We start from the raw sequence: 17,870 nt of genomic DNA on the forward strand, positions 1-17,870 counted from the left end.
AAAAACTGACACACATGCACAAACACACAAACAAAAGGACACAACTTACCTAGTGGAGCAGGCTGTACACCCACAGTCCTTACTGCTTCAAGAGACAATCATAGATTTAAACTGTAAAAAATTGGTTTGACATTTAAAATGTTCATGGAAGGAGTTCCATAAAACTGTTGCTGCATATCTAAAAGACATTTTGCCATATGATGTAGTTCTCACTTTTGGTATTTCTAAAATGTTTGAATATCTAAAATTGTATGTCACTTTCTTAAAACGCACTTAGTCTGACAGACATCTAGGAGAAAGGTCATGTAAAATCTTAAAACATTCCAGAGCCATACTACGCATTCTTCTAATCTCTAATGATGGTAATTTTGCCTTAAGTATTAATGACTCATAGATACTCTCCAAATCTTCATCAATAAAACATAAAGCTCTTTCTTGAATTTTCTTAATTTTTCTGGGTCTGTTTCCTGCAGTATTGCATGTCCGCAAAGCAACTATACCAGGCGGAAATATGCTGGCTGGCTCCAGCATAAAATCTGGCATATCGGAATTAAGGGCACTCTCGAAGATTTTAGCAGTGTGCGGGGGGATCCGCACTTTGCGGACTGACCACTCATTACAAATGAAGTGTCAATATCCCTTGACCCTTAAAGTACCGGCTTCACATGAAATTTCTACACCATGCTTGCGCAGGAAATCTCTTCCTAAAAGCATCTCGTCAACATAAATCGGGTGAGCAAAATCATAATCCCCGATGCGTATGTTAAGACAAACGAGGTACAGAGCGGGCAAACAAGCTCCCTCGCCAGACAACCAACATTAGTGTCACTGAAAACTCCGGGCTGTGGCCTCTATACTAATAGACTTGACTTGATATTATCGTTATGTCGGCTTCTGTGTCGATTGTTGCTCGCACTTGTTGGCCTCCAATCTGTATCGGGATACGCCAAGCCCCCGAACCAATGACCTGACTCCCAGATCCCAGACCTAACAGACGGAATAACATAAGTCGCGTTTACATTCGGCTCAGAGAACTTGACTTTGGTCTCGCGACGTCTGTCTTCATCCTCGCTACTTGTAGATTTAATACAAGGCTTAGGGGATCCCTATCTACGCCGTCGCTGGCGGATCGGGCAATCACGAAGCAAGTGTCCGGGCTCTTGGCATTCACAGCATATAATAGGTTTCGATGCGCGAGAACGGCCCCTATCCGGTGACGGATCCCTCGAGGACCCTTGCGCTGAACTTGATCCTCGAGTGCTGTCCTTCAAGTCACTGGAGTAATCTTTCTTACCTGATTCCCAATCCGGCGACCCGGAGCGGTCCCTACTGGCACGGCGAGGACGGTCCTCACTGGCACCATCATAGGAACGGTCCCTGCTGGCACGAATTTGGGAAACGGCCCCTGTCGGCACGATTAGAACGGTCCCTCGGGTCCGAGCGCTCTCTCTTGTCTGAAGACATATTCTTCTCCACCCATCCAATTACACTCATTAGTGTCACAAATTTCGGAAAAATTGAATGGATCCACTGAACTACCAGTTTTAAACACACAGAAAAAGAGTAACACCACAATTCCAATCCGATTCCGAGTAGTCGCCGCCATCGCTTTTTGATGTTTTAATTTTGGTAATGCCCATCTCGATGCAATTATTATTAACTAAATACCTAAATTATTCTGAAAACGTCAGATTGATATTAAAGGTCAGTCTTTAGAAATTCACATAATTTTTAGCGCTACTGGTCAGAGACCAGAAGAGCTTATGCGATAGTAATGCGTCCGTTGTCCGCCCGTCTGTTTGTCTGTCTGTCCGTCTGTCTATCTGTCTGTTTGGGCTGGTAGTTACGTGCATGGGAATTTAAAGGAAGATTTCATTTGTATTAATGAATTTTCAAGATAAATCCTTCAAACTGCAGGATGGCAGTAATTTCTTACATAAATTACCACTTGCCAATGAGTGAACTGGTTTGCCTACTTTCAGTTTTGAAGGTTGCACGAAGGCTGCAGTAGTCTTGGCTGACTTGGAAGGAGGAACACTCCAAGTGCATGGTAATGAAGTGCAAGATGAGGCTCCTTGGCGATGAGCAGCTTCCATGCAAAAAAAACACAGCCACAACATGTACACATGGGGATCCTAACCTATAATTATATATTTCAATCATAATTACATTATTTAATAAAGAATTTATGAAATATTAGTTATCCACGTTCAATCAAGGGTGTACAGGGATCGACACTAACTTTGAAACCGTAATTGTAAGCAGGGCTAGCCATTTCTAATTTCTACTAGCTCTGTTCATGTATTATTTGTCCAGCAACTTGTGGCTGAGTCGCATGGGGGGTAGGTTCGGGAGGCTGCCCCCTCCCCCCGCTGTTGGGGGTAGGGGGGTATCCCCGAGAAATTTTGAAAATAGAGATGGGAAATCTTGTATTCTGGTTGTATTTTGGGGTAAAAATCATAGTTATATAGATGTATGTCACCCTATGATTGTACCTTATACATTGTTTCTATTCAAAAAGCTCCATATTTATAATGATCATTTAAGTTTATTGAATCACCCTTAAGGCCATCCTTAAAAAAAATTGCGGTAACGCGCCTCATCATTTTAGGTGTTGGTAGGTAGGTAGGCTTATTTTTTTGGAGACAAAAAGTCGGAATTGAATTTCGATTATATAGAGGTATTAACTATGTCTTAGATTTCACTTTAAGTTACTTTTCAAACAAGAAAATTAAGGCATTCTTAATGAATCCAATCTTTTATTGTTCAAATATCAGAACACATCAGTTCTTTTTTAAAAACGATGTCTACAAGTGCAATGGGGACGTAAAAAAATGCCAATAGGTTAAAATTAGAAAATGGATATGTAAAAAAAAAAAAATTGAACCCATAACCAGTAGGGTGGATTTTGGTGAGTCGGTCGCGTTACCGCAAAAAAACTTTTTTTTTAAGGATGGCCTAAAGTTTACATTTTGACTTACATAAATAATAATTATGATGATTATGAACATATTTGATAATAAAATTTAACATCAGGTATATATTGTGTGTAAATAATAATTAATTTTCTTGCTCTTATTGACTAATTGGTAAAATTTACTGTAGCCCTGCAGGGCAAGTTTAAAGAATTGTTTGGTAGCCTGACCTCAAAACTCAGTGATCCCGGGCTACATACTGTTGAACCCTGGTGTACTAGGAATTACCCAGGGTTTAATTCCATACACCCTTAGGCCGAAGGGTGTATAGACTACAATCTGGCATAAATCCCTATTTCTTTTATGTGATAAATTACCCACTCTGCTGTGCATGTACAATAGGATGACTTCATTGTCCCTGTCTCCCGCACAACACATATCCAGATCTTGTGGGGGTCATCTTTCACATGTTGGGCTGGTATACAATCCGATTTAATAAGGCATAATAATCTCTCCAGTGTGACCAGCATCAACAAAAGACTGTCCTTTCCCTAATTTGTATTGTTGTAAGAATTTTTTCATGTTAAAGTTATTGTCACAAACACCAGCATATTCGATTATATCACTCAAATAAACAGCTAGGTGACCAATACTTTATCCCACAGCGCTAATCTTCCCACTGGTCATGAAGTTTAAAAGGGTCTGGTATGATGGTCCCGTTAATATTTAATAAACCTTCATAATCTTTCTGTCTCATCTTCAAGTTTTCTGCGGCCGATGGTACCTCTGGATTGTTCATTATATGAGCCGAATAAGCTAACGCCGCCAGTTCTGGATTACCTTTGTCTTTAGCAAGTCCGCGTTTTCCAATATATTCACGTAAAGCCTCTGTTTTCCAAGTCAAAAATGCATCCAAAGTCAAAGTTTGATCACAAAAACAAACACTATTGTAAAATGAATGTTTTTATTTATTCTATAAAATCTATTTATCTATGGAAAATCATCATGAACAGTTGTAAGATTGTACAAAATATCAAGAATGCATTTCTATTTACATACATCACATATCTAATAATGTACAATACACAAATCACTTGAAATCCACTTTAAACTTAAAATTCTGTCCATTTCATTTTAGATCTAAGTGGGAGATAACTTTAAAATGTATTCAGAAAACTCGTTTAGTACGAACACGGATATAGCGAATTTACGGTTATAAGTTATTTTGGATCCCTAGCTATATAAATTTAATGTATTCCTCATATGGATATAACGAATTACGGATATAACGAAGTAAATTCATATGTCCCTGTGCCACTGTCTGATTAACAGAAGATCCTGGCTTGAATTTTCACTATTTTAACAGATAGAATTTCATCAGGTGGATTCAGTCCATTAAGAGAAGACCAGCATACTTTAATCTTGGAGTAATTTTTGCTTTGTTTACTCTGTCATGGGCCTGGAAAATATGAAACATTATTACGTTAATTTACAAAATTGCCAAATATAAAAAAATTCAGTTGCTAACTTTATACAGTGAGTAGTGTGTACATCACACAAATATACAAAATACAAACTTAGGAGGGAATTAATTAATTTTACACATTCAGAGTAATTAATTTTTTAGCTCACCTGAGCCTAATTAAAATAATAAGTTTAAAGTATAGGAAGAACCAAATTCTAACATCATTTATCCCCCTAACGCCAAGAAATTATAAATGCAAGTTATATATGGCATTACAAATGAGTTAGCAAACTACAACAGATATTAAAGGGATTTAGGATCTACATGCCTCATTAATTTAATTAAGCATTTGGCCTCTTAACTAACCACAATGAGCAATTCATATACAACACACTTACTTCTTCCGCAAGTTCTTAATCACTTGGGTTAATCCCTCCAGATCTAAATCTGGAGGAATTAAACCCTCTCCCCGGCCCTCATGGAGAAGGGCCCTGACGAGTCCCTTCTCCAGGGAGAGGGCCGGGTTCTTCCTCCGGATCCACTCTTTTAGGTGTTCTGGAACTATTGAGGTAAAGAAAAATGTATAGGATAAATTCATATGCAAATAACAATGAGATATCCAGCATTTTTAGGTCACCTGAGTAAACTCAGGTGACCTATTGCTATCCGTTTTCGTCCGTCGTCGTGCGTCGTGCGTCGTGCGTTGTGCGTCGTGCGTTAACATTTGAACATTTTCAGCTTCTTCTCTGCAACCACTGAACCAATTTCAACCAAATTTGGCCTAAGGCATCTATGGGTGAAGGGAAACAACAATTATGAATTTCATGATCCCTGCCCCCCTGGGGCCTGAGGGGTGGGGCCAAAACCACTAAAATTAATGCATTCTTTAAAAATCTTCTTCTTAACTCCTGGACATCAAGCAGTCAAACTGTTTGCATGATTGTAATCAGCATTGAGTCCTCTACCAAAATTGTGAAATTCATGGCCCTTGGGTCAGGGGTTCTAGTGCTAGGGCGGGGCTAAATAAGTAGGTAGTGAAAATGCATTATTTCTTTGAAAATCTTCTTCTCTGCTCCTGGGTATTAAATAAACCAACTAAGCACATAGTTATGATGAGCAAGAGTGCCTCTACCAAAATTGTGAATTTTATGGCCCCAGGGTCAGGGGTTCTGGTGTTAGGGTGGGGCTCTATTGATTATATAGTGAAAATACATGAATTCTTTGAAAATCTTCTTCTCTGCTCCTGGGTATTAAATAAACCAACTAAGTACATAGTTATGATGAGCAAGAGTGCCTCTACCAAAATTGTGAATTTTATGGCCCCAGGGTCAGGGGTTCTAGTGTTAGGGCGGGGCTCTATAGATTATATAGTGAAAATACATGAATTCTCTGAAAATCGTCTTCTCTGCTCCTGGGTATTAAATAAACTAACTAAGTGCATAGTTATGATGAACAAGAGTGCCTCTACCAAAAGTGTGAATTTGTTTGGCCCCAGGGTCAGGGGTTCTGGTGTAAGGGCGGGGCTCTATTGATTATATAGTGAAAATACATGAATTCTTTGAAAATCTTTTCTGCATCTGGGTATTAAATAAACTAACTAAGTGCATAGTTATGATGAGCAAGAATGCCTCTACCAAAATTGTGAAGTTTATGGCCCCAGGGTCAGGGGTTCTGGTGTTAGGGCGGGGCTCTATTGATTATATAGTGAAAATACATTAAATTTTGAAAATTTTCTTCTCTGCTCCAGGGTATTAAGCAGATGAACTACCTATATAGTTATGCTGGACAAGGGCCCATATCTTCCAGAATTGTGAATTTCAAGGCCCCAGGGTCAGGGTACCATAGAAGGGGGGGGGGGTACTTATATACTGAAAATGAATGAATGGTTTGAAATCTGCTCCTTGGTATTAATCAAATATCAAGGCCTAAGGGTCAGGGGTTCATGTGTGGTAGAGGCACTATTGATTATTGCTGAATATTACTGATTAGTTGAAATGCATTTTTTGTTCCCTTACCCTGCATATGGGTATTAAGTAAACAAACTAGGCAACTGCTAAGTGTATTGATATGATGATCAATGGTGCCTCTTTCAAAATTGTGAATGCCATAGCATCTGGCTTAAAACATGAATCAAATTCAATCACTGGAAAGTTGTTGCATAATACTCAGGTGACCTATAAGGCCCATGGGCCTCTTGTTAAAAAAATTAAATTCAGTTTGTAGGTGAACAAGATTAGGAAGTATTTTAAATTATTTCTTTTATACCATAACAGAATGGGGATCTTACATAGTTTTTCAAAATAAAATTCTTATCTGCTGTCTCTTAATTGACACAGTTTAAAACATTGGTTTTTCGTGACGGAAAAGGAAATTAAAACTTAAATAACTCCTATTAAAAGATTACTGTTTAATTAACTAACCCTAACACCAGAGATATATATTTTGATAAGCCTTTAAGGGTTAAGTGTTTTCACAATTAAGGAAATTCATTATAATCTAGCAACCCAGCTCATATGCGAGTCAATATAAGAGGATGCATCTTCATTAAAAATGAAAATAGTGATCATTCTATTCTTATTCCTTAATTAATCAAAGATGAGATCATTCTTCAAGTGTCTACTTCTCTAAAGTTCAAAATCCCTAAAAATAATAAATGCTTGTCTTTATCTTCATTGTTGACAATTTCTTTTAAGTAAAGCAGACTTAGGCTTGTTAAAAAAACATTTATTGTGACAACGCAGCACAGTTAAGGTTACAGTAAGGAGGCGGGGCCTCATTAGTACGGGAAATGTTTACTATGATGTCACGCATAATATCAGGTCTTAAAAATACCAAAAAATGAAATTATTTGCTATTTCAAACAGTTGGATAGCTGTATATTACATAGAAACTTCCCATTACATGCAGTTTTGTCGTTTGTTAAATCCCACACAACAGTATATAAGCGATGCATCGATCAAAAATGTCTTTTGCTCTCAAATAAAATATTTTTTGCGGTAAAATAAAAAGGCATTAACTTGGATGTGATGTTGATTTTATTCAACAACCGTACGTGAATTTATCAGACAAGCGACACTGTCGTGTATATGTATGCAGATTCATTGACAAAGTAACGGAAGGACCCTAATGAATCGATTTATTGCAAGGGCATACCCTCAATGTATCTTATAAAAATTTTACACATAAACTCAAGAAGCATTAAGATATTTGAAAAGTGCTGCGAACCTCTTGAAAACTTGTAAATAAATTAATTATAGCTATATTTCATGTAGTTGACCAGCAAAACATTCACCTGCCGTCAAACGTCCTGTCATTTCTACATAACTCAGACATGTCCCTTGTTCCCTGCAAAAGTCAGTCGGAATTAACATTCATTTAAATGTATATCCTTTCATGATACAACAAACAAACAGCTGAGGGAAAAAGGGGCATGTGTACGCGGCTCAACCCATGGTTGTCCCCGAATATTCCACAGAAAAAACAATTCATTTTAAAAATGTTTTAATAATATGACAACTTTAATGAATTACAAGGCCTGTTTAACAGTTATCTTAACACTACATATCTAGTACATAACAAAAGTCAAATACACATTATAGGTTAAGAGACTATAATGTAACAACCTCCCAGCAATTGAAATTGCTTCGGGTTGAATCCATATCAATTGAATATATAAATTTTGAAAGAGGCTTATAATAATTATACACTTGGCAAACCTACTTTGGTTACTTTATACCTAAAGGTAGATCAGAGTAACAAAGAGAAATTGTACGTACAAGTTATACATTACATTTCATAATATACATTCAAAAAAAATACCACCCACTCCTCAAACCTCGGAAATAGAGGCCATGAGATTTACCGTTTTGAAGGAGGAATGTTTCTTCAGTAAAATATGTAAGTACACGAATGGCATATTAACCATTTTTAAAAGAAAAGATTTCATCAAAATTCAGGCATTTAAGTCCATCATAACCCTGACCCTAACACCCTTTGTGATGAAAATTAGTAACATACAGACAGATGGACAGACACACAAGGATAAATTTTTTTTTAATAAAATTAACCCTTTCAAGCCCGAGGATTAAAAAGTCTTCAATGTGGTTAACTGGATCAAATGTGAATTGTATAAGTAACCCTATAGGATAGTCCTCCCTTTACTGTGACAAGTATAATTCATGAGTAGGTATCCCATATTGATACCCATATCAAAGAATACAATAGAATGGAATTGCATAGATTTTCCTTTCATAGCCCCACTGTGGGGATTAAAACACTGCTACAAACAGGAATAAAACAATCAAAAGGACAATTATGACTTTAGCAGCAGCACTAAACATTATTTATAATAAGTTTAAAGTCTAGGAAGCAACAAATTCTTACATAATTTCTCTCCCTAACGCCAAGAAATTATAAATGCAAGTTATACATGGCATTACAAATGAGTTCAGAAACTACAACAGATATTAAAGGGATTTAGGATCCACATGTCTAATTAATTTAATTAAGCATTCTGCCTCTTAACTAACCACAATGAGCAATTCATATACAACATACTTACTTCTTCCTCAGGTTCTTTATGACTTGGTTTAATCCCTCCAGATCTAAATCTGGAGGGATTAAACCCTCTCCCCGGCCCTCATGGAGAAGGGCCCTGACGAGGGAGAGGGCCGGGTTCTTCCTCCTTATCCAATCCTTAAGTTGTGCGGGAACTATTGAGGTAAAGAAAAATGTATAGGATAAATTCATATGCAAATAACAATGAGATATCCAGCATTTTTCAGAAAATTATATTCAGTTTGTAGGTGAACAAGATTAGGAAGTATTTTTAATTATTTCTTTTATACCATAACAGAATGGGGATCTTACATAGTTTTCCAGAGTAAAAAATTCTTATCCGCTGTCTCTTAATTGACACAGTTTAAAACATTGGTTTTTCGTGCCGGAAAAGGAAATTAAAACTTAAATAACTCCTATTAAAAGATTACTGTTTAATTGACTAACCCTAATACCAGAAATATATATTTTGATAAGCCTTTAAGGGTTAAGGAAATTCATTATAATCTAGCAACCCAGCTCATATGCGAGTCAATATAAGAGGATACATCTTCAGTAAAAATGAAAATAGTGATCATTCTATTCTTATTCCTTAATTAATCAAAGATGAGATCATTCTTCAAGTGTCTACTTCTCTAAAGTTCAAAATCCCTAAAAAAAATAAATGCTTGTCTTTATCTTCATTGTTGACAATTTCTTTTAAGTAAAGCAGACTTAGGCTTGTTAAAACATTGATCGTGACAAGCAAATTAGACTTCATTCAAAATTTAATGTTGGAAAAATTCATTTATCCTAGAAAGCTCCATCAGGATAAAAACTTTTGTACACATTTGAATTGATTAAAATGAATTTGTTTATTTAAAGTAGGTTTCACATAGATCATGAAATACACAATTGGGAGCAGAATGGAACTGATATTTGAACATTGGGAAATATTTATTTCAACAAAGGAGACTTCAATAATTTGAAGGAATGTAAAACTCACAGTTTCTTCGCACACGCCTCTTAAAAGCGAGGGGAGGCCTTCTCATTCCCAAACGTTTTCCTAAAATATTCAATGAGACTTGTTAACTGGAGAACAAGAAAATAAACATGTAACAATAAACATACAGCCCTAACTAGTGGGTATTGTTTTTAAACAAAAAACACATGTCTCATATTCTTTAACAACATTAACAAATGCAGTTGTACTATCAATGTGAGAAAAAAAATGCAGTGCATCTTTCAAAGGATCTAAAGTTATTGTCTGGTCTGGCTTTTTAAATAACCATTAACGTGGAAAGAAGAAAATGGTCAAAGTCAAATAATTTGACGTAGTGTTTTCAGGCTTAATGTTGTCTTTGCTGGTTCAAAGTTCAAAATCCTAATGTCAAAAGAGGTCTCAAGTTATGACTTTATATAAATTTCAATGAATGCTTGACCTTGACCTCATAATTATTGGATCAAGGTCAAAAATTTTAATCACATAGACTCACCATCTATATATCCTCTGCATATAAGCTCAGGTGAGTTAAAAACAATATACAATATCCTTCTTTTAAAATTTAATTTGAACAATGAATGATTATTAAGAAGTAACAAGTTCTGTTTTGTAATACTGTTAAATAACCATATACGAGGAATGTCTGTAATGTTCGTGGATATCAAATTTAAAGAACAATGGTGATATTTATTATTAACATATTTATAATCCTTTCCTAAATATCAATTACAATATCAATTCCAAAATGTTAAATAATATTCAATTTCAAATAAATATTTATGATAATGACTTCATTATTAGACTTGGGATGGTCACCCGGAGCACCGCAAATTTTTAATTAAAAAGTTATATAACACTTCATAAATTTCATTTGTATTTTTTAAAATTCGGCAGAAATTCAGATTGCTTTTACATTTCGAGGTTGACAAGCGTTATAACTACAAACCAAAACAAATATTAAACTTTCAGAGTAAAGAAGTGGCTGAGAATCTAGTTTAAAATCTATTAAGAGAGATTGGCTTTGTTCGAAAAAGGACGTTTTTGGAATAGGCGGAGCAGTGAACAGTGATTAAATTCTGCAAAGACAATAGAAAAACTCTAACAGAGACCTTAAATGCTGTTAACAGTCGAGAAAATATAGTATAGAAAGGCGTTCATAAGTATTAAGTTGAAATTAAAATTATCAGACAGAAGGACCAGTTTACAGGATGAGATGTGTGAAGAAAGGCAATCATTCTGAGATTGCGGTGCTGTAAAAATTAATTTCGTAACATGATTTTGTCATATTTCCTTAATTATAGACGTTTATAGAGGACAGGGGTAGGACGATTGCAGGTAATGAAACAGGCATTGTTGAATACTATTTTACGTCTGAAACCTGAAGATTTTGTACACATTTTTACGACAGGTTAAAGCGGCATAAGAAATGTATTGAGTTAAACAGTAACTTTGTTGAAAAAAGATACATGTACTCGTTTTCAGCTTCTGATGTCAGGTAACGTCAAGGATTTTTGTTTAAGTGCTCTGGGGATGAGTGCATGTCTTTCCTATATCTGATAAAAATATAACCATTTGTGCTTTGTTTTGGTTGAAAACTTGTATATCAATATAATTAAACATTAATTTAGTGAAAATAATAGTTTCAAATATTTTATCAATGTTTGTCAGTAATTATCAATGTTGTCCACGAACTTCACAGACAGCTTTCGTAGAGGTTTACTTCTTTCTGAAGTTGTAATTATGATGACTCAATGAAAGAGATTTATGTAAGGCCTAACCCTCGATTTGCTGTTCCCCTGACCTTACATACATTTCTTTCATCGAGTCATCTAAATAAGTGCTTAATCTCTGCTGCTGATCCTTACGCAACAAGCGTCGCCTTACTACTTTCTTTTCATTCTTTAGCCTATCCCGTAAGTATTTCTGGAGATCGCTGGTCCCTTCAGGACAAAAATCCACCCCACACTCCCATTTTCAATCCCTCACTTATACAAGTGTTGATAAGTATGTCTGTAATTTTATCGGATTTGTGATTATTTAAGAAGTATCGTACAAATCCTGCCTGTCTGCTTGTGAGCTTGTCAAAGGAGGTACTGGGTTGTATATATTTCTCCAGTATGTCTTCTTCTTCCTGGTTATGACTTGGGCTACAAATAAAATTATATCAAAGTTAAATTTTACACCTTTAATTACTTTTTTTCAAAGGAGATTCAAATCAATTATATACTATACCTGAGTTGCTGCGCGAAAGAAGTGGAGGTAGGCGGGGGGGGGGGGGGTTGGGTTGGGTTGGGTGTCCACCCTCAATCCCTTCCAGCATTTGCTGGAAGAGGTTCACAACTTCCTTTCCAACTGCTCTCTTATGGGTTTCCTCTATAATCCCCATCTTTTTTTCGATTTCCCCGATTCTCTTTTCAATGTCACTGATTGGGTTCATTTTCAAGTCTAAATGTCTAAAGGTTCCCAATTTATGGTCAAAGAATAGTTCTTTCTCAATTGGACCTTGAGTCAACATCAAAGTCCTTGTGCACTGGATCTTGTACTTTATGTCTTCTTTCTATGTTACAAATCTTCATTACTAATATTAAAGGGCACCCAAGCTATGACCTTAACGAGGCTCGGGGGTGGCAGCCATTTGTAGACTATTTCAATCTCCTTTAAAAGGAGAGCTCCATATAAAGATATAGAAATTGATCAAATTTTAAAACTAAAATTTTTGAATTTTCTTTTTCAAATGATAGTTCACAGCTAAAGATACCGTATCTAAAAAAATAAGTTAAATCTAGTGGTTAATTTGGAATTAATTTGTTGACCCTCCAGCCTCCTTAACTCTATTTGGATGTGAGAGTTTGACCTTGACTTCAAACTATTGGATCAAGGTCAAATACTTTAATGGCATACACTTTTTTCCCATGTGTCCTCTGCATGTTCCCAGTTTGCAGATCAAAATTCAAAGATATCTCAAGTTATGGTAAAATAATGTTTTTCTCTATTAGACCTTGAACAAATAAAGGGGTCAAGGACAAAGTTCTTGTGCACTTCACCTCTGTCCCTCAGGGATAAACAATATCAAGAATTTTAAATGTAATTTATATGCTGTACATGTATAATTATACTTCTACCTGTGGTACATTACAAAAATAATTAGTATATCTGTCATTTTTCTTCATAACCCTTCATACGATTTTATTTGATAATCATATTTAGGGTACAAAAGTTTATTCATCCTTGAAATGATCAGCAACTACATAGAACAAAAGAAACATTCCATTTAAAATTATTCTTAAAGAAAGGCTTACCATCTCCCTCATCCAATTTACACCATCCACCTTCTGTCAATAAAATCCAAAATGTACATCAGTTGGCTTTCAATTATGGAATAACACGTCAAAATAAAAATAACAAGTAACATTCATTCATAACAAGTCCCTAATACTACTGATTTTCCAGTAGTCAATTAGGGATAGGGTTACCTAATCTTATAAGATACTCCTTACATTTACATAGCTGGGTGTCCTATAAATAATTGACTTCGCTATATTGGGGAATTCACAACACCCGTGTTAATAAGCATATTTGCAATATCAATATCAGGGTACTATACAGGAGTTTTAATGTACTTTCAGTTTCCGTTAAAAATATCTCCAATAAACTCCGGACCACATGCAATTATAGGAAACATATTTTACAAATAATCTGAACTAGCTGAAATGTCGATTCATAATACAGCATTTTAATAAATAAAGGAATAATTAGTACAGATAACACTATACAATAACAATAGGTTTAGTGGTGAAATATGATTAAGTAACTTATATAGGGGTTGGGACCAATGACGAGGACATCTTGTCATGGTGGTCATTCTTTTTTAACACCATGTCTCAGGACTGACTTTCAATCTAGTTTTCTTACCCTTATTTACAGTCTCCTTTGATGCCTCTAACCCTACAAAGGAAAGGAATACATTAAAAATTACAACCACTTTCCCAATCCTAGTATCATTTTAATCTATAGGGCACTTAACCCCTTGATTATTACACTGAAACTTTCTCAACTAACTGCGTATATTCGACTATAAGTAAAATTTCTGGGAGTTAACTTCGGTTTCAAAACTATATGTCGGACTTAAAGGCGAACTATACAATAAAAATCTATTAAATGAGGTCAGGCCCTAGGATATATAAGCTTACTAAATACAACCGACTTATAGGAGGACTGACTTGTAGGCGAGTATATACGGTAACTTTAGTTATTTTCAGGTAATAATTCCCTATTCATAGTATACAATTCACCAATTAATTTTCACAAATCATAATATGGATATCTTTTTACAAAGGAATTTAGAAAATGAAAATGCTGTTGTCATTATTAAGCCTTCTATGTCTTATTTATTCAAAACATTGGTAATCAGAGATTAGAGAGCTGAGCTCACCTCCACGTGTGTTGTCTTAAGTACGGCAAATTAAGTCACACAATTAACCAAAAAAAAAGTAAACATCCAAAAATGCAAAATTTGTGCAATTTTGATACTTCGGTATAGACCTATATAAAAACTAAAAACCAATTCTTCATTATGAAAATGTAATTAAAATGCAGCATCTGAAGCAAGATTGAGAGTTTTCATCCCTTGATGCATCATTTGTGCAACTGGTTTATATAAGCCTTATAGTTTCTTGGTGATAGACTTGCACCAATAACTTTTTACGAGGTTTATTATCTGGAAAATGTATGTCGAATTCAGCATCTGAAGCAAGTCCATTAGTGTGCATCCTAAGGCCTAAAAAATAAGTTTGTTTCCTGTAACCCGACCGACCCATTCAAATTACCCCCGGGTGATCATTAATCATTATTATGACAATAATTTCCCCCTACAACTTTCCGAAGTTTGTTTTCTGCCGCTTGGCAGCCATTTTGGATGCCATGTTGGGTGTCCACTGTAAATATGACACCTAGTATATTCAGTCCGGGGATGTTTGACCATTCATAAGCAAAAAAAAAAAAATATTCCCGACCTACCGACCCTTAATTTTTTTGGAATGTTACAGGAAACAAACTTATTTTTTTAAGCCTAAGATGTATCATCCATGCAAGTTTGGTCAACATAGGGCTTATAAATTTACTTGCAAATGAAACCTGTATAAAAAAAATTAACCTGTCCACTAATCCAGAAAATGTAGGTCATCTTCGGCATCCGAGGCCGCCCTAGTAGAATGCACCCCTACATGTACCACCCATGCACGTTTGGTCATGATATGGCTCAAAGTTACTTGGAAATGAATCCTGCACCATTAATTTTAACATGTTTACTCGTCCAGAAAATGTAGGTCAGATTCAGCATCCAAAGCAAGTGTAGTATAATACATCCTAAGATGCACCATCCATGCAAGTTGGTCATATCCTTAATTTATACAGGGTTGAGGGAACCAATGGGGCAAATGCATTTCTCAATTTTATATCATTAGTTCATAAAGGCTTACCTTATTTAACTTTAATAAAAGTCCTTTACTTGCAGGACTTTATTTAAATCATATCCTTACCACATGGATAGGGATCCTGGCTTGAAGGAGAAGGCTTTGGAGGAGGCGCTGAAATTGTATTAATTACAGGGTTGAGGGTCAATCATAAAAAATTAAATGGAGCCAATTCATTTCTCAATTTTATATCACTTGTTAATCAAAACTTACATTCTTTAACTTTAATAAAAGTCCTCATTACAAGCTTGTTAATATGCAGGACATTATTTAAATCATATCCTTACCACATGGATAGGGATCCTGGCTTGAAGGAGAAGGCTTTGGAGGAGGCGCTGAAATTGTATTAATTACAGGGTTGAGGGTCAATCATAAAAAATTAAATGGAGCCAATTCATTTCTCAATTTTATATCACTTGTTAATCAAAACTTACATTCTTTAACTTTAATAAAAGTCCTCATTACAAGCTTGTTAATATGCAGGACTTTATTTAAATCATATCCTTACCACATGGATAGGGATCCTGGCCTGGATGAGACTTTGGGGGAAGCGCTGAAATTATATTAATTACTCGCCACAAATCAATTCCCCATTTCACATCAAGGTCATCTGAAGACGGAAGACCTTAATTAACCTAAATCTTGTTGTGGATAATACAATTCCATATGATACAAGCAAATTTCTCATCATATAGTCCCCAGTTGAAGGGGTCTTTGTGGGTTGCATGTCATTTTTTGTGGGATAATATCTCCTATAATTCTAAAGACCTTAACCTAAATATTGTGGATAATACAATTCCATATGATACAAGCAAATTTCTCATCATATAGTCCCCAGTTGAAGGAGTCTTTGTGGGTGGCATGTCATTTTTTGTGAGATAATATCTCCTATAATTCTAACTGAAGTAGGAGCTCATTTCACAATACGATCAATTATGAAGGTCAGGGTCATCGGGTCACAAATTTAGCACGGTTGGAAATATCATGTCAAAGGTAATGCATTTCACGTATGAAAGCTGTATCTCTTATAACGATCAAAATAAACAAGATGTTCTTATCAAACACTGATGACCCTGTTCGGCAACAATTAACAAATATTCTACTTTCGTTAAAGCAAAATAATAGATACTTTGTTACCGCCGGCCGCACAGTGTTTCTCAAACACATCTTGTTCAATACAAATAAAGATTTCATGATCAACATGACCAATATTTGATACATATTGACATTGTATTGTAGCTCAAATATCAGGATAGATACATATCTGCCTTCTGAAAAAATTATATATCTGTTCAAAGCCTTAAGTACAATCTAGATTCTACTTGTAAACCAGACACAGGACAGTACTTTATAGGGAACAGCCTAACTAAGACTGCTAAGATAAAATCTGTAACCATGCACACTATTGTTTAAGAGTTAACTTCGAGATTGTTTCAAAAGTTGAAATACATGTACTACATTTGAGTGGACTTAGTTATCGATCGGTCAGGTTATATATGTACATTACCACATTGTTGTAAGCATGAAACTCTCCTGCTCTTGGCCGCTTGTTAAAAAAATTTCCTTCTCTTTATGTTGATGCCTCAATCTTTATTGTAACGTCATATGACATTGTGAGTGAACATGGTTTCTTTCTATCCCAATTGAAATGAACAATTTACATTCATTCAAAATGTTTCTTACACTGCGGTGCATGCTGTTTAAGGAGTCTCATGATCTCTGGATCCAATTGATGCCACTGCATCCCTCTTTTTTGCATGCCAGAGGATGTCGACCGGTAAATTCAGATCTTTTCCAAGGTGAGACGATCTGGCACTCTGTCCAATAAGGTATCGAATCTCCAAGTATCCACATCTGTGTTAAGGAATCAATTTCCTGATTTGTAGACTCGTCTCTTTGACTGGCCACATTGATGATGGTCCCCGCTTGTGTGGGACTTCGGTCGACGCCCTGTTGGGTGTCATCGCCTTGGCCATGTGCTCCTTTCCTTTCGCATTATAAATATTACCTCTGTGAAACCCTAGTGATTGTTTAAGCACAATATATTCAAAATAGTCACAAAAAATAAAACAAAATAGAGAAATTGATGAACAATTGTCTGCGAGGCATGTATAATGACGATGTATAATATCCCTTGCAGACGGGCTCCGAGGTCAACCACTGATGCATAGAAATCTTCAAGACGTTGTGTAGGTTGTAGTCTCAATGAATGAACTTTCATACTTGCAGATGAAAAGCAGCACATTTACCATCTGATTCCATGTAAGATTGGGCAACTCTCTATGAAGCAAAAGCGAATAAATCTTTAGAGATTCTCCACCATGTTCGGGTGTTGATGATGGGACATGTGAGAGGAACAGAACGAGTTATCTTTTCACCATTTTTTTTAAACGGCAATCTGTTTATAATCAAGAACCAAAACTGACAGAGATAATAAATCCAATCTTCTAATTTATTCAATAATTATATGGAACACAGAT

The sequence above is a fragment of the Saccostrea cucullata genome, unplaced genomic scaffold (genome assembly GCF_032062105.1).
Source record: "Saccostrea cucullata isolate Sc308-1 unplaced genomic scaffold, CSIRO_AGI_Scuc_v1 ctg4167, whole genome shotgun sequence".
Classification (NCBI taxonomy): Eukaryota; Metazoa; Mollusca; class Bivalvia; order Ostreida; family Ostreidae; genus Saccostrea; species Saccostrea cuccullata.